Raw genomic sequence first — 19275 nt, 5'->3', positions numbered from 1 at the left:
TCTCTTTCGGCCACCTCTTTTGATTCTTTTTAGGAGCAGCGAGCAGCGGGCTTTTTTTTATTATAGTTTCCTTTTTTTTGTGCCCTTGAGCTGTCTCCTTTGTTGTAAAAAAAAAAAAATAATAATAATCACCACTTCCTATCCTTCTTCACCCACCTCCATCCACCTCTCCCGACCTTCCATCCTCTACCTTTCCTTCTTACCTCCTCACTCCCTTCATCCTCTCCTCCACTTCTTAAGCAATCGGCAAAACAAAATTATATGTAAACTGCGAGAAACGATACGCCCCACGAAGTCAACTTGGTTTCTGCGACGAATGAACATGAAATAAGCTTCAAAAATGGCCACTGGAGATACCATGTGGTGAGAGAATGGAATAGACTCAGCAATCACATAGTTAGTGCAGGGACGATAGCTTGTTTTAGGAGTAGACTTGATAGCTATATGGACGAGGATGACAGGTGGTCGTGGGGGGGGAGACTGGAGCTGCCGTGTGTAGGACATTCGGCCTCTTGCAGTCTCCCTGTTCTTATGTTCTTATGTTAGAGAGTAAAGAAAAAGCTATACCAGATCACCTAAATAAAGGAGGTGAGATCTAAATGCCTTAATCATAGCTGCGTCTACCATTTTTTTTTTCTCTCTGAGCCGCATCCCTTGGCGTAAAAAGAAAACATTTGTCCATTACTGTAACGAAGGAAAACACCAACAATCAGTACATTTTAAACACGCGAGCCAATAATAAAAACAAAACAAAACACATATTCGCGATAATGTATACGCGCCAAACGAGGCCCCTGGAGGCTCTCGCTCTTACGTTAAATAAACAAATCCTTTTTAATTTTGCGCCCGTGACGAGGTAAGTCCACACCAAATCTGAACTCGTTGGGGATTCTCACTCGAACATCGCCGTAAATAAAGAACAAACCAATCATGAGGAAGCTGATCACGCTCGTATACCGTCCCCCGCCTTGTTAGGATGCCGCTCCCGAGGTGTGTTTTGTGAACGTGAATATAATAATCACAAGTGTGTCTGAGGAAGAAATAATGCAAAAAATATGAAGTTTACACCGAGACTGGAAACTAGAGGTAAAAGATAGCAAAGAATTATAACGTCTGGGAGAGGCCGATGCATTGGAGTGGAATGATATAGGTTGATGACTAATGAGGATGAAGAGGAGAAGGAGGAGGATGAAGAGGAGGAGAATGATAATGATGATGACGAGGAGGAGGATGAAGAGGTTGATGACAATGAGGTGGAAGATTCTTCTCATATTCCTTTAACCTTCATAGTATCTACCTTTCTTCCAGACAGAATCCAAACACGTGTGATGGCAAGCTAGGTAATCTGCCGATCCAATCTCATCTAAAATCTCGCTCGGAGACTTGTATATAATCCCACACCACGATCTTCCAAACACTCACGATCTCTCATCCACTAAGGTCACGGTACAGTGGCCTCCAGAGCTGTATATAATCGATTACATAGAAGCCAGATCACGATGGAAGTGAGGCAAAAAAAAAGAGCAAAATATAAAGAACAAAACCAACAAGATGACAATACAGTAGCCTCAACAGCTGAATCCAATTAATCGGCTACATAGGAGACAGATCATGATGGAGGTGAGGTCTGATGGATAGATGTTGTTGTTTTGTAAATGTCGTGTTCGCTTAGTTTTGAGGGGACCCGCCGCCTGGAACTGACCTACATTACGATTTTGAATGATGAATGTATTGTACGACCCCTCCCCTTACTCTTTTATTTTTCCTCTCTGTCTCTCTCGGTGAAAATTAAAAAGCGGAAATGCGTTGAAAAGCAAACATTTTTCTTTGCCGGAACTGGAATCGTAAAATGGTGACAACGTTAGGGGTCAAAATATATATACAACCTCTTGATGTTGTCCTCCTAAAGCAGAAATACTAAGAAAATCCCGTCATTGAAAACAAGGAAAAAGAAACCAGTGGAAATTCACTGATAGCCTTCCCATATGGTATTGGTATCCTGGATATTCCTTCACTGGTAGCCTGGTAACATACACTCCCAGGTCTTTCTCTGGCTCTGTGGTGGATAGTGGAGTGTTTCCCATGCAGGACTTTACATATTTCTTCACTGAATTGTAGCAGATACTTTTTGTTCCATTCCTGTAGCTTGGTGATGTCTTCTTGTAGGAAATCCGCAGTCAAGGGGTTAAGGTTCCCGGTTCTCTGTCCCGCCAATGAAAGCTAAGTCGGCTCTCATGACGTACCTGTACCATTTGTCTACTTTCTTGCTCCTTCCTCGATCCTTTCTCCCTTAATAAAACGATAGCATATATAAAGAAAACTAAGCATAAACAAGTGTTCAATTTTTGCCCTTAGCTACTACTTCCTCAACTATAAAAAAAAAAGTAAAAAAGCGTAGCATGTCAGTTTTAAGAAGCACGAGACGAGACGCAACGCCCCGCCCTTGCTCAGGTGATGACAGGTAATTGGAAAACTTATCTCGCTGCCACGAACACGGCCGCGCAGGCAAAGGTAACACGCGGAGGAGGTTACCTTTTTCCGGCCGAGAGATAAGCGCTGCAGAGAGATACATAGACAAATGATAGATAGATAGATAGATAGATAGATAGATAGATAGTTAGTTAGATAGATAGATTTTTTTTTTTTTTTACAGCAAAGGAGACAGTTCAAGGGCACACAAAAAACAAACATTAATAAAAAAAAAGCCCGCTACTCACTGCTCCTAAAAAGAATCCAAAGAGGTGGCCGAAAGATAGGTCATAGATAGATAGAAATGGGGAGAAAGAGACAGACAGAGAGACAGACAGAGATAGGCAAACACATACAAAGAGACAAGCAGACAGACAAACAGATAGAGACAGACGGACAGACAGACAGATAAAGAGAGCAAGAGATAATCAGAAAGCCAGACATAAAAAATCAGTAAAGCATTCATACCAGACACACAGACATATAAATACACACAGACAGACACACATATACACGCGTTCCTGACATCATAATCACTTTTTCACAGCCCAAGATTTTATTTCAGCGCATCCTGGCGTTAAAATAATCCATCTGAGCTTAGTGGAAAAGACTCCTGCGAGGCTTAATACGAATACCAATATGATGATGATGATGATGATGGTGATGATGATGATGATGATAAATAAGAATACTAAACATGTATGAATAGATAGATAAATAGATAAACAAATACGTATATATGAAGTTAGACAGGTACAGACATAGACGGACAGACAGATAGGTAAATATATACAGACATTGATAGATTAATAGACTGAAAGATAAATACATAGATAAACAGACATATTGATTTATAGACACTCCTTCAACATGACAAAAGAAGTCGAGGGAGAGGAGGAGGAGAAGGAGGAGGAGGAGAGGGAGGCAAGAACCGCACATCCTCACGAGCAACAACAAGTATTTGCCTATGTGACATTTCCCACAGAGATCAATAGCAATTCAATCCCACACGTCAGGTAAGCGGCAGGTGCTCGGAGGTCAATGTCAGGATAGCGATTAAAACTTTCCCGAGGTCAGCTGCAGGTATGTCTGGCGGCTCACGTATTGAAGGGGAGAGTGAGGGAGGCTGCATCTCCTTTGGGTGAGTACAACAGGTAAGAAGGGAGCTAGGGTGAAGAGGGAGGACGGAGGGATGAAGGGAGAGAGGGATGGAACGGTGAGAGAAATCCAGATAGAAGGCAGATGAGGAAGGAGGGAAGGAAGGATGGGAGGGCAGGATGGAAGGAAGGAAAGGTGTGAGAAAGTTGAAAAAACGGGGATGGAAAGATGGATGGAGGGAGAGTGGGAAGGAAGGAAGGAACGGTGTGAGAAGGATGAAAAAAAAATGAGAAGGGATGAAAACGAGGACGAAAAGAGAGCAGGAAGGAAGGAACAGTGCAAAAAAAAAAAAGCAGAGTGGAAGGAGATGAGGAGGGAAGACAGGCAAAATAATTATCCAAAGAAAGAATGCTGTAAAAAAGTTAAAATGAAGTGAAGCGGAAGAGAATAAGGGAGGGAGAAACGGTGTAAGAAAGGAGAACAGAAGGGAGATGAAGAGGGAGATGAGGAAGGATGGATGAAGGCAAGGGGGGAAGAAACGGTGTGAGTGAGTCGTCGATGATAAACAACTTGAAGGATAAAGGATAAATGAGGGAAAAATGCTGTAAGAAAGGAGAACAGAGGAGATGAAGAGGGAGAGAAGGAAGGGTAGATGAAGGTAAGGGGGGGAAAGAAACGGTGTGAGTCGTGGATAATCAAGAACTTAAAGGATAAAGGATAAAGGGATAAAGGAGGGAGAAATGGTGTAGAAAGGTGAACAGAAAGGAAATGAAAAGGGAATCGAGGAAGAATGGATGAAGGCAAGGGGGGGGAAAGAAACGGTGTGAGTGAGTCGTCGCTTATAAAGAACTTAAAAAAAGGTAGATACATATAAGTTACCCCTCAAGCAAATAGCCAAACAATGAAGGCAAGATGCAAAGCGACAAAATATAATGAAGAAAAGCAAAATGAATAACCGCATATATAACACAATCACACAAAGAGAAGCAAACACACACACACACAGACACACACACAAAAATTAAAAGCACAGATTGAAAGAATGAAAGAGACAAAGCGAATAGGCAAAAAGAGACGGATCAAAATAAACCAGAGACCAAAAAACAGCAAAAAAAAAATACCCTAAAAAAAAAAAAAAAAATCGTGGAACACAAGACGAAAACCGAAACGTCAAGACCGACCAATAACCGAAAAGACCCCCCCAAAAGAACACAAAAGGAAAGAACACCAACAACAACAAAGAAGACCATTACACAAAACGTTAAAAAAAATATATGAACCAAGCGTGAGCGAGATACCGCGAAAATGAGGGTTTCTGAAGAGGCTGTGAGGGGCGTAAGTAGGGGAAGGGGGAGGGAGGAGAGGGGAAGGAGGGGAGGCGGCAGGTTAAGGACAGGAAGGAGGGAGGAAAGGAAAGGAAGGGAGGTGGGAAGAAGGGATATGGGAGAAGGGGGAGGGCGGATAAAGGGAATAAGGGAGGAAGAGAGGAGAGAGATCGTAAAGGAAGAAGATGAAACAAAAGGAGTAATGAAAGAAACATAGGGAGAGTGAAAAAGGGAGAGAAAAGAGAAAGGAAAGGAGGGAGGAATGGAATCAAATAACAGAGGGAGGGAGAAAGACATAGAGAGAAGGGAGAGAAAAGATCGGAAAGAAATGGAAGGAGGAGGGAAGGAGAATAGAAGGAGGGAGGAAACGAAACAGGAAAGAAGAAACGGGAAGGAGAGGGAGTGAGGCAGAAAAGGAGGGAAAAGGGAGGGAGGAAGAGGGAGGGAAAAAAAGGAGGGAGAGATAAATGGAGAGGAAAGAGGAAAACCCGTCAAGAAGATGGAGGGAAAGAAGCAAGGAGGTAAAGGAAAAAGGAAGAAAAGAGGAAGAGAGAAAAACGAAGACAGGGCGAAAAGAAGCGAAATTGGAAGGGAGAGGAAAAAATGAAGGGAGATAGGCAATAGTGAGATAAAAAGAGAGGGAGGAGGAAACACAGGAGAGGAAGGAGGGAGGTAAAAAAAAGAGAGATGAAAAAAATGAGACAGAGAGAGAGAGAGAGAGAGAGAGAGAGAGAGAGAGAGAGAGAGAGAGAGAGAGAGAGAGAGAGAGAGAGAGAGAGAAACAAAAAAAAAGGGTTATCAAAGCTTCGCCCAGCCTATGTTGACTAAGCCTTCAGTGTCACCCTTCACAGCCTCTATAAAACAGCGCCACCCTCAGAAAGACCCCTACCCCCTTCTCTCTCTCTCTCTCTCTCTCTCTCTCTTCTCGCAACTCGTTTCCTGGCTTGTTTTCTTTCCTTTGACCTCTTAAAAGTTCTTTGTTATTGGTTTCTTTCTTATGTCCTCGCGGTGTTTTCTCAAGGTTTTAGCCGCCCTGGGCCCTCTCAAGACCTTCCGTGACTCCTCGCTCTCCTGGTTATTGCTAAGGTCTTGCCAATCATTTTTTACAGCCATTCTGAGTGAAGCGAACAAATATTTCTTTTCCCTTTGAGCTTCTTCCTTTACCGTTAATAATAAAATACTCGTACTCTATCACATATATTCACTACAAGCTCAAGAGTCAATGGAACGGAGATGAGCACAGAGGCCACGCGCAGCTATTGCCTATGCCTACAACTTTTACCTCATTATTATTGTCACCGGAACCAAGCCCCGCCCATTCCTACTAAGACATCTCCCTCCCTTTCACTTGCCCCTTTCTCTTCTTCCTCCTTTTCTCTGTTTTCCGTTCCATTTCTCATACTTGGCTTCGTTTCTCCCTTCCTCCTCTTCTCTTCCATCCCTTTTTCACTCATTTCACATGGAGCTGAAGTTGGAGAGAGGATCTGCCCTGACTGTGGATTGGCTGATATGTACTTAATATAGGAAAGGAAGCTGGACGGGGGTTTGCTGCTGATATAATTAATGTGGAATGAAAGTAGTATAGACACCTCTCCAAATGACTCTGGCCTCTCTATTTTGAACTCTTCTACTGGTGATATTTGTAGGAGCAGCGAAGTTCCGGGCTCTTTTGTTTCTTTTTTTCTTGTTGTTGTTCATCTTCCTTGTAAATAAAAACTATATAAAAAAAACTTTCCCTTTCCCCCCAACCAATCCTATTCCCTTCCCCTGCCCCGATCCCCTTCCCTCACCCCTAACTTCGATCCCGTACTCTTTCCCTGCCTCTCACCCCGATCCTATTACTCCCACCTCTCTCCCTCCCCCTAACACACGCTCTTTCGCTTGTTTCTGGCAGCGGACGTGACGCACAAATAGCTCAGAAGCATGACATCAAAATTATCCTGGAAAATAAATAGGAAACGTCACCGAGACCAGCCGGGCAGCGCGACGAGCCGGCTGCTGGGCCTGACGCGAGGGCTCCACTCTTTATGGCTTCTGACGTGACGGGCAGCGAGCAGGGTTGGCACAGGAATTAGCAGGTGTGGGATGGTTGTGTTAATGAAGGTTAAGCCTGAGAAGAGAGTGCGAGTGTTGGTTGTATTTAAAGTGTGGGGTGGGGGTGAGATGGGGAGGGAGAGTTGGGGGGAGTGGGAGGGTTGAGTGTGGTTGTGTGTGTGAGGGGGGGGCAAGGGATGTTACGTGAGGGGAGCAAGGTGTGTTGGGGGGGCAGGGGATGTAGGGGGGAACAGGGGATATGTGTGGGGGGGTGGGATGTGTGTTTGTGGGGAAGGGGGGGGTGTAGTGGTGGGGTGTGGGAGGTATGTATGGGGGGAAGCTGTGTGTGTGGGGAGGGAGTTGTGTGTGTGTGTGTGTGTGTGTGTGTGTGTGTGTGTGTGTGTGTGTGAGATGAGTGATGGTTTTGCTGGCCTTCAACACAGTGCTTGCTTAAAAACTACACCGACAAAAATGTATATATAAAAAAAACACAGCAAAATAAAATAAACATTAAAACGATAACAGAAAAAATAAACAGAACCTCCGTGGACTGAATTATGATCTGCGCAAAATGAAAACTGACAAAACAAATGACTGCATCAAAAAATATATCCACACAGCGAATGCGACAAAAAAAAACAAACAGACAACAGACAACTTAAAAAAAAAGTCTGACCTCGGAATATCAACAAAAAAATGAAATATGAAAAGAAAAACGATGCAGGAGTCAGTGTGCCCAGTGACATTAGCAGCCGACAGTAAAAGGAAGCTCTGCGTATCTCAACCATGGTCAAGAGAAAGAAAAAAAGATAGAGAGAGAGAGAGCATTACAGTTTTAATTCTTACTCTACTAATTCTTACTCTACTTACTCTACTACTCTAATTTTTACTTTACTTATTCTCCACATCCAACCTAATCTAACACAGCCTAACCTAACCTAACCCAAACCTAACACAATCTAACCCAATCCACCCTAACCTAACCTAACCTAAGCCAGCATAGACTAAGAGCCAATTCCACAGTCCAACACAGTGGCTTTGTAGCTTGGAAAGTTTCGTTTAGTCGGCGCAACATCTATGGTCATATGCCGGAGAGAGACAGAAGGGGAAGGAATTATAGGAGACGGAACAGACCCCAGGAGACGGGACACAACCCCCGATTAATACCTGGTACCTTTTCACTGCTGGGTGGATAGGGGCGTAGGGTATCGGAAAAGCCGCCCAAATTTTTCCACTCGGCCCGGGAATCGAACCCGGGCTCTCTCGGTTGTGAGCCGAGTGTGCTAACCACTGCACCACGAAGCCCCCCAGTTTGAAAGCTTACGAACCCATCATGGCGTACTGTGAAAGTGGCCCAGAGATAGGCTCCTTTAACGAACTGTGACCTCAATAGTTGAAACTCATCTATCTATCTATCTATCTATCTATATCTATCTATTTATCTATTTGTCCGTCTATTTGTTCCTCATACTGTCTGTCTACCTATCAGTCTATCTACTTATCAATTCATATATGTGTTATTGTTTTAATGTGTGTGTGTGTGTGTGTGTGTGTGTGTGTGTGTGTGTGTGTGTGTGTGTGTGTGTGTGTGTGTGTGTTGATTGAAAACGATTAATTATGGAGGACAAAACAGGATTAATAAACGAAATTCACCGATTAGAATTAAATAACTCCATTACATAAACAAAATGTGAAAACAAAACTTATTGGGATACAGTGGAATTTACTGCGCACATTTGTTTTACCCTCAAAACTGCACAACTAAAAAGAGATACAGAATTCATAGAGAAAATAGCTCCGGATGGCCTGACGTGGGCAGCGATGACCGACCGACTGACGGATTGACTAACTGACTGATGGATTGACTAACTGACTGACTGACTGGCGAACTGACTGATGGAGTGAGTGAGTGAGTAAGTAACTGACTGACTGACATACTGACTGACTGACTGACTGAATGAATGAATGACTGGCTGACTGACTGAAAGACTGGCTGACTGAAAGACTGGCTGACTGACGAACTGACTGACTGACGAACTGACTGACTGACTGACGAACTGACTAACTGACTGACTGACTGACTGAGTGGCAGACTGGCTGATTCCCTGGCTGGTCATAATATACGAAACGGAAAGCCACACTAACGATGGTGAAACACGGTATTAAACGAACATGTGAGCCGATCGATCATTAAACGAACACAACACAGACACGCAAAAGCACTGACCTCAATATTCAGCATACTTCGATATATCAACGTAAAGGTAAAAAATAAAAAAATAAAAAATAAAAATAAAAAAAAAACAGGATAAGTATGCGATTCGATTAAACGCAAAACTAACGAAATACTGACAATCGCAATTCGCAAACCATAAACTTCAACATTAACCATCAGAGTATTTGCATGTCAACAAAAAAGGTATAATTAACACACACAAAAAACAAGAACAAAACACAAATAAAACAATACAGTGATAATCTCATCCTCTCGACCACTCTAAGGAAACTCTTCAACGTAACAGACTTAACCAATCACCATTCCTTATATGGACACTGCAACAAAAGAGAATCGCCTTGCTCTCACGTATTGAAACCGAACGAAACAAATAAAATAACACGCAATGCTGTGATTAACTAACCCATTTCAGATGCTCAAGAAAAAGAAAATTAACAAACGAAAGAAAAAAAAGAAAAAGACATCAACTTACATCAAATAACAGATTACGTCACTATATTGTTCTTCAACTAATACGTTAATGTTTTATCCTCTAAGTTTCCTGAACCTTATTTCTATCATCTGTATTCTATTTCATCTATTCCATTATCTGTATATTATTTAATATATTCTATTTTTTTCTCCCTAATCCTTTTTCTGCGTCATGGGAGTGTCGGGGTTATGCTTTCTATCTACCGCTCTGTCATAGAATAGTAATAAGATGATAATAGTAATGATTAGCAAGGCTCTGTTTCATGCAGGCTCAACGGGCGGTGGGTACAAGAAAGATTATATTATTTTTCCGACTCAGACACGATAAGCAATGAAAATCAGCTTGCTCGCACATGTTAACAGGGCGAAGCTAAAGGAGAAAGGTTACTCGTTGATTAGTATATCCTTCCGAACACTCAAAGGAGACGTATATGCGTGAAACCTTTAAACAATTACTCTTTCTTACACAAAATCTGGCTTAAATACGAAACGAGGTAAAAAAATGAGTGATTATCTTGTCCTTTCGCACACTCAAAGGAAAGTTATAAGCGTGAAACCTTTAAACAATTACCTTTTCTTACTCACACAAAATCCGCCTGTTTTCTGGAATCACTCAAACGAAACGAGAAAAAAAATGAGTGATTATCGTATCCTTTCGTACACTCAAAGGAAACTCTTTTAAACGTGAAATACTTTAACAATCGCCATTTCTCACTCACACAGAAAAGAAAGAGAAAATCGGCTTGTTTCCGTGAATTTACCGAACGAAATGCGGTTAAAAAAAGACAAAACAATTCGGTCATAATCTCATCCTTTGGACCACTCTGAGGAAACTCTTCAACGTAACAGACTTAACCAATCACCGTTCCTTATATAGACACTGCAACAAAAGAGAATCGCCTTGCTCTCGCGTATTAAACCCGAACGAAACAAATGGAATAACACGCAATGCAGTGATTATCTAAACGCTTTCAGCTGCTCAAAGAAAACAAAAACTGACAAACGAAAGAAAAGAGAAAAACCAAAGACCTCAAGAGCAATTATGACCTATTCAAGCACTTCAAGAAAAAAAAAAGGACAGAAGCAAACAAACAAAAACAACAACAGCAAAAGGAAACCCAATAGACAACGCTTCATTCTAACAAAAGGAAGAACAAACGAGATAAAACAAAACTATATACAACAACAAAAATACAAGCAGAACCCAAGGCAAACAAACAATAGACACACAAGGCTTCCATAACCCTCGTGACTTATTCGGCCTCTCAGAGAAAATCGCTTTGTTTCCACGTATTAGCAGTCATTACGCCCCCATCACACGGCAAAACAGCTCACGGCGATGCCCTCTAAATTCCCGCCCACACGAAGGAGGAGGAGGAGGAGGAAGGAAAGAGAAGCGATGTATAAAGAGTGGAAGGATCGGGGGAGATTCTGGGGGTGGAAGAAGATTGGGAGGAGGAGGAGGAGGAGGAAGAAGAAAAGAGAAGCGATATATAAAGAGTGGAAGGATCGGGGGAGATTCTGGGGGTGGAAGACTGGGAGGAGGAGTAGGAGGAGCAGGAGGAGATGGAAGACATAGAAGAGGATGAAAAGAGGAGCGATGTGGAAAGAGTGGAAGCATCGGGAGAGGGTCTGAGGAAAGAGGAGGAGGAGGAGGAGGAGGAGGAGGAAGAGGAAGAGGAGGAGGAGACCTGACTAATACAACAGCAAAACAGCGATGATGCACCTCTAATTTCCTGCCTCACGAAGGGAAAGGAAAAGAGGAGAGACGGTGAAATGTGAGAGGAGGCAGCGATGATGGTCAGGAGGAGGAGGAGGAGGCTGTGCTACAAATAGTTATACAAGACTGAGAATGCTGATCGGCGGGCAAAGTTAATGAGAAGCGCAAAGTGAGTAAGGGACTGAGCTGGGAGGGGGGGGGGGGGGGATGTTTCCGTGCTACAACTTCAGGAACTATATATACCAAGTCAAGTCACTCTGCTTCAAAACTGCAACCGGTACGCGCAGGAGGCGGTTTTGGGGCGGAGCAGCGGGATGACGTCACTTGGAGCCAAAAAAAAAATACCCGCCAGTTCAAGGGTGACTAAAGTTGGGGCCATATGTGTACTCTGGATGTGCATTCTCGCCTTCTTTCACAGCGCCTTCAGGCAAGCCACTGACGAAAAAATGTCTTTTTATTGTGCTATTGCGTGACTGTAATTCCAATGCCTACAAACGGCGGCGTGGGGTGTGAAGGAGAGCATGTTGAAGTGATTGATTTAAATTAGTATGCCTTTCCTCGTTTTCTCTTAATACCCGCTTCTACATTCTCTAGTTTGGCTCCAAGCAGTGTCACGCATAAACCACGCCTCTGCCGTGTCTCCTCCCACAAACCTGCGTATGACTTGACTTGGTGTATATAGACTTAGTACAGGAAGATGCGGAATGCAGAGCGGGAGGCGGACCAGGGAATGAATGTGTGTATTTTAGGGCCACGCGCGTTGAGGGAGCTCCCGGATGTGCTTACGAAAGATGACCTCATACGAACGTGTCTCAAGCGGTGGAAGGCAAAGCTTGGTGGCTACTATAATGTAAACACGTGGAATTCTTAACAGCGTAAAGACGAGTGAGTAAGAAAAGAACGTTGGGTGAAAGTGCGTATGAACAATGCTCTCAGCTGAAATAGTGTGTTAGTCTAAGGATGGAGGACGCTGATCTGCTCTTATCTACTAACTCTATTCTATCCTACCCTATCTTACTCTGCTCTTCTCTGCCCCGCTCTCCTCTCTTCTGTTGCACCCTGATCTACTCTACTCTATTTACCTCTACTCTGCTCTGGTCAGCTCTTCTCTCCTCTACTCAGCGGCTAGAACTCTCCCATTCCTAACCTTTTTCCTCCGCTGCAGCTCTGTACACTCCAGGCATTGCAGGACCGACCCAGCAGCTCCATCGCCACGCCAACGAGCCTGTTGCTTTTACGACACACACACCACAGTAGAAGCGCCAGTAAAAGGAGGAAGGACTGGTTGATTGTGCGTAGCTTCCCGTTTTTTGTCTGTGTGTGTGTGCATGAGAACGATCCCGTGAAAAAAGGGAAACTAAAAGAAAAAGAGTAACGAAAGAGTTGTGAGAGTAAATAGAAGAGCAAAAGGGAAAAGAAAGGTAAAGATTGTAGTGGTGGTAGGTTTTTTGTTAACTTCCTTTCCTCTTCCCTCCACAGCGAACACCGTGAAAAAGGGAAAACGGAGCCAAGCAGAGAAAGAAATGTTGAAAAAAAAAGACTACGTAGATCAGAAGGAAAGAAAGGAAACGAGAAATAAATGTAAATATATTTTGATGGAAACTATATTCTCCTGTGCATGGGAAGGGGTAACCATGAAAAACAAACATTAGCAAGAAATGGAAGAAAGAATCAACATAGGAAAAAGGAAACTAGGAAAATCTGCACATAAAAAACGGGAAAATAAGAAAATCTACACATAAAAAACGGGAAAATAAGAAAATCTGAACATAAAAAACGGGAAAATAAGAAAATCTGAACATAAAAAACGGGAAAATAAGAAAATCTACACATAAAAAACGGGAAAATAAGAAAATCTGCACATAAAAAACGGGAAAATAAGAAAATCTGCACATATAAAAACGGACAGCAAAAACGGAAATAGAAATGCGTGTACAAAGGAAAACCCGTTATACGTTATCCTCCATTCACATCAAAAGCGACAGCCATTGAAAAGCAGAGCGTGTGAATAAGCAAAGGCGAGGAGCAAGAGGCGGAGGACCGACGAAGCGATGAAACGCGATCAATTCAAAACAAGAAGAGGCGAGAGTCGGCCGGATTAAGCCGCCCCTCGGCCGCCCTCGTGTCCCCGGCCGCCACTTGTAAGGACCCGAGGCGAATCCCGAGGCAGAAGCTCCATACTGCATGTTCTTATGTGTGTGCGTGTGTGTGTGTTCCCCTACCTCTTATCTCTGGCGTAGCATGCTTATTTTTCACCGTAAGACTGTTTCCTATTCCCATAAACACACACGCACACAGACACCCACCCAAGTCCTCCTCCTCCTCTCTCTCTTTCTCTCTCTCATTCTCTCTTTTCCACACGAGGGAGGGGAAGGGGGAATGGTGGTGGGGGAAGGGGCGCTGGTGGGTGAGGGCAAGGCCATCTAGCGGGCTGTGGAGGATACCCATGACTGGCAGCACGGACTCAGGGGGAGGGAGGGGGTGGGGGGTAAATGACTACTGGAGAGAGGGGAGGAGGGAGGGGAAGGGAGAGTGGGGGGAAAGAAACAGGCGAGAGAGGGGGGGGAAGGGAGGGGCAGGGAGAGAGGGGGGAAAGAAACAGGCGGGGAGAGAGGGAGGGGGGGGTCAGAGACAAGAAAGGAGGAGAGATGGGGAGAGGCCGCTGAGGGAGGAGAAATAAGTGATCGTCTTGCACTGATTAATCGCTAGTTTCACCTGCCTTGGCAACGCTGTGGATCATGGCAACACTGATGGGGAAGACACGTGTTCCTCCGCCACTCCACTGTGACAACGACAGCCTCAGAGAACTCCCTTGACCAAATGAGCAATGGATAAAGAAAATAAAACTTGTGACTGGCTTGGTGACGCTAGGCTTAGTGTGGATAGCTAACTCGCAGGAAGTAGGTATAAGACGCTTTCGGTTCTCACATCAGCTATTTCTAAAGGTCAAAGAGAGGGTCAGTCGGGTTCTAATGAGTGTTTCTTCAGGTTCACGGTACAGAAGAAGGGTCAAACTACCACCAGGGTCATAAAACTACCCCTGGAAATGCCCAAAACTCCTACGAAAGCCTTGTCAAGTATGTGTTCTTGGACGATGGAATGTCTTATGATACGACGCAAATAGTTCCTTTTTTTTTTTTTTTTTTTATCCTGGCCGTAACGAGAGGTTAAGTTACAAGGCGGTTTCGCTCATTAACCAACACGACCAACACAAAGCAGCATTGACGTAACGTTGAAGAGGGACACTGTGTATAGCAGATCTAAGAAAAATACATTAGAGGATAAACAAGCCATGGATTAAGATTACATGAGAAAATACCACATACATACACAAGCGAAGGACCACTTGCGGCAAACGAACCTCACCCTCCCTCCTTCTCACCACGCAGGGATGACGTCAGACCCACCACAGCCGCCATACCTTCTGCCCTAGTTAACACTATTACCTAACCTCTCTCAATCCCCTTGCACTCAATCCCAGTTTTAGCTCTGAACATGGATAACGTTCAAACCTCCGTATTAGATGAACGATTGTCTCGGAAAGGGTGGAGGCGAGGGACGGCTGGGAGCACTCACCCGCCCAACGTTGCCAAATTGTCGTACTCTGCCTCTTATGTTTGCTTATTTCTGACCCCAAAACTGCCTCCTTCATATATACTTTTCGTTAAAATGGTTAATTATTGGTGTTTTTGGTAATAGCTATGACTCTGAAACCGGTAAATACGAGGCTCTGAGTACGATAATCTGGCAACGGTGCTGACCCGCCTGCTTCCACTGCCTCAATTATGGCCCTGTGCCGCCTTCCCTGAAGCACACCCACGAGTCACTGGCACTCACCTTCGTTGTAGTGACGCGGCCGCCTCAGCCCTCACGATGACCGCCACACGACACCCGCGACGCCACTATGTACACGGACACTCACTAGGTCACAAACATGTCCTCTCGTTAGGGCGACGCGCGGGGCTCTGAAAATGAAACAAGTGATGACGTCATGTGACCGATAGCCTTTTGTTTTCCCACACTGCCCCGCCGCTAGTTTTGTTGACATGGGTTTATTTTGAGACGCCGTGTTTTCAGACGCCTTGCTAATTGATGAGAGGCTTTGTTTATGCAATCTTTCAACAAAATTAATTGTTTTCATATCTAGTTCAAGTAAACATTATTAAAAGCATGCACTGGTCACTCAGTCTGATTTTTCCCAAATGAATCGTTCATATGTTAGGAGTGTCGGGGAGGCCTTGGCTCGTTTTACTCTTTAAGGTAATTCATTCGTCCCACGATAGACCGGGTGTTGAGTGTTGACCCCCATGAGTGCCACCTTAGTATATATACACGGAGTCATTATATTCGTCTTGCTGTTTCCCGTTGGCGACGTCAATGCTCGCCCCTGCGGTGTCTCAAGGCAGGCAAGGTCAAACGCTAGGTAAATATAGTCAACGGATGGATATTTTTACCTAGGTCAAACGTACACCTTAACGTTCAGCAAGGCTCGGGATTGCCCAAATATCCGGTGAGGCTTTCCCGCCCCTGACCCCTCGCATACTGGCTTCGGGGTGAACGCGGGAAGCGGCGTGGCTGGATCTTTGGCAAGGTGGCAAAAGGAGCGATACGGGAGGATGTCATACAGCCATAGATGCACAAAAATGCATAACTGATCAGTGGAATGATACACCAAGGATCATGATAAAATGGAATAGAATTACTGGATAACACGACCTGACTCCGCCCTGCTAAAACACAAACAGGCAAGAACGGAAAAGCAAGACTACGCGCCGCCCTGCCACCCCTCCCGCCTTCCTCCTCCTCCCTCAGGCCTCACAGTGAACCTTGGCGCATAATCTCATTACCTGGACTGACGATGAAACAACTCGAGGCTGCAGGGAAATAATAACAATAATAATTACCCTCCTTGGCTCCACCTTCCCCTTCCATCCCTCAAGACCCCACCCACGGAGCTGCCTCGTCGCGCGGTGCCTCCGAGCCGCCAATTTGTAGCGCTTTCGTAACATTTTCTCGCTAACTCGACTTATTACTAAACTTCGACGCCACTCCAACGTGGAAAAACTGCCTTTGTGTTGTCCTTCGACCAAGAAGAAACAGTGTGGGACAGGAGGAGGGGGAAGAAGGGAGAGGAAAGGAAGGGATGAGATAGGGAGGGAAGGGAGAAGGGAGGGAGGGAAGGGAAGGGAGGAGACAGGTATCATGACGGAAGGAGCTTAAGAACTTGTTGGTATGAAAGGTTTGGTAGATGAAAAGGAAAGTTGGTGTAGGAATGGCAATGCTCGTTAAGTGTTTTGTGTAAGAATGATAGCAATGTGGTGGTAGTAGCAGTAGTAGCAGTAGTAGTAGTAGTAGTAGTAGTAGTAGTAGTAGTAGTAGTAGTCCATCTCAGCCTTACCAGGTCACAATACCTCACAGGAGACACGGGTTGATGTAAGTGCCCGCGGATTCTGGGTGCGCGGACAGCGGGCGTTCATGGACTTCCGCATATTCGAACCGATGGCTGCCTGTCACCGTGAGCTGCCCCTGGAAGCCGCCCACCACAGGAACGAGCAGAAGAAGACAAGGGCATACGGTGAAAGAATTCAACAAGTGGATCAGGGCAGCTTCACCCCCCTCGTCTTCACCACATCCGGCGGGATGGGTCCCAGGGCCCGATGCTTCTACGCACGACTCGCGGAACTAATCTCAGAAAAGAAGCATCAGCCAAGGAGCCACGTTGTCGCCTGGATGAGGTGTCGCCTCTCGTTCTCCCTGCTCAGGTCGGCCATCCTATGTCTCAGGGGCACCAGACACTCTGGCCCAAAAGCCACCATCTCCAATATGGACTATAAAGCCACAGTGGTGGAGAGTGACATTAGGGTGGGTCGGGAGTGACTTGAGTAGGGAAGGAAAGGGGGATCTGGACGTAATAGATGATAGGTGATTTAGTGCTAGGTAGTATTAGTGATATGGTTGGATGCCACAGTCATTAACGAACAGAGTTGGGGCTAATGACCTCCAAGCTATGGAGCCCACCATGATTATGTGTCGGGAAAATAAACACGGGTGGAGGTATCATTTATGTAGTAGAAAAAAAAGTAGTAGTAGTAGTAGTAGTAGTAGTAATAGTAGTAGTTGAAAACGTAGGAAAGTGGTGAACAATACTGAAGATCGTCCAGAAGCAATCCATCATCCCTAACTCCGTAATTATGCGATTTTGGTCAAGAGAAGCACCGTAATAATAATAATAATAATAATAATAATAATAATAATAATAATAATAATAATAATAAACGGTTTATTGTATGAAGAACCAAGCAGCCCTAGAGCTGAAAATATACATCAATGGAAGATGAAATGAAACAAATGATATGAATGAAACAAATGAACAAAATAATGTGATAGCCTGAGAGGAACCAGGTCACCTGCACCCAAAACCACCGCATTGCTGACCTGGACTTTGAGGCGACGGTGGTTGATAGTCGTATCAACCACAAGCTCTGTTTGCTTAGAAATAAAATGTTAAGTAAAGTTTGTAATATTAAATAACAAAAAATCAAATAAAAAAAAGTAGTAGTAGTAGTGGTAGTAGTAGTAATTGTTGTAGTAGTAGTAGTAAAAGTTGAAGTAGTAGTAGTAGTAGTAGTAGTAGTAGTAGTAGTAGTAGTAGTAGTAGTAGTAGTCAATCTCTCTCTCTCTCTCTCTCTCTCTCTCTCTCTCTCTCTCTCTCTCTCTCTCTCTCTCTCTCTCTCTCTCTCTCTCTCTCTCTCGTAGTGTTCAGTGGGTACAGTATATGCCATGGCTCAAGTAGCTAATGTTATATGGATCACAGAGTCACGGCCTGGCCATGCACATTTATCAAACGATGACCTTTAGGAAGATATGCAAAATTATTATTATTTTTTTATTTTATGAAACAATTCATTATCTTTCATCGGGTGATTCCGTGATACATCTTCCGTTCTGTGCATATTTTACTGAGGCGAAGCTGTAACTGACCATTTTAGGATCACGGTGGTGCAAACCTGCCGAAGATACTTTGACTTAATCAAAATATATGAATAAAACTTGGGGGTGCTCGAAGCAGTCTTCTCATGAGTTATTCTTTAATAAAATATTTAATTTCATGATGAAATACAAAGTTTGTGTGTTTCTTTCTTCTTACCCTTGGTCATACTTCTGCCAAGGCTGAAACAGTAAAACAAAACCAAGTCACTGAGCGGTAAGAAAATAATGCAAATGCTCGCTTCTACACCAAACACTTATCGCTCGAGGTATTGCTGTCACCATTTTAAAATATTTAACTAATTTCTCATTTGATTTGATACATGAATTTTTTCCCTTATTTTAAAATGAAGCAAAGTTGTCGGTAAACCGTTCAGGGTCAACGATTTGAACAAAAAAAACTCTGCTATGACATTTAGGAAAGTTTTGGAATAAAGAGTGAACACTTTAGTGCTTAGTATGAAGCATTCACCATTTAATTATCTCGTCTTTTACTAAACATTGATTAGTTGGTGTTGTTTCATTATTGCAGCACTCGATAAAATGCTACAGCTACGAAAACCTAAAAATGGGGAAATAATAATAATAATAATAATAATAATAATAATAATAATAATAATAATAATAATAATAATAATAATAATAATAATAACAAAACAATATTAACAACAGCAACATCAACAAAACAACAACAAAACAAAAACAACATCAAGCAAACAAACACACACACAACAACCATAACAAACACATGCAAACAGCGGCCCTTCATGCATTCCCACGAGCGGCGCGCGGCGGCCGTCCATTATATGTAATTCCTGCCGCTGCCCCGCGATCCCTCTCAGCGTGCTGCCGAAGCGCGCGCCCGGTCGTGGGGGAGTGTGGAAGCGGCTCATGAATCTAAATAGTGCGATTTTCTTGTCGGGCGAGTGAGAGGG

General features: G+C 43.8%; 1 long non-coding RNA gene across 1 annotated transcript in view; it reads right to left on the bottom strand.

Moving 5' to 3' along the window:
• The window catches only part of LOC126987660 (uncharacterized), a 52926-nt gene extending 37612 nt beyond the window's left edge, over positions 1–15314 (bottom strand). The window contains exon 1 of the long non-coding RNA XR_007741071.1: positions 15191–15314. This is a non-coding gene — a long non-coding RNA (uncharacterized LOC126987660). The remainder of the gene's footprint in view (positions 1–15190) is intronic.
• Positions 15315–19275: the final 3961 nt, after the last annotated feature.

This window comes from Eriocheir sinensis, chromosome 66 (assembly GCF_024679095.1).
Source record: "Eriocheir sinensis breed Jianghai 21 chromosome 66, ASM2467909v1, whole genome shotgun sequence".
Taxonomy (NCBI): domain Eukaryota; kingdom Metazoa; phylum Arthropoda; class Malacostraca; order Decapoda; family Varunidae; genus Eriocheir; species Eriocheir sinensis.
The sequence above is the reverse complement of the archived record's forward strand: the minus strand, read 5'-3'. Positions and strand labels throughout refer to the sequence as shown.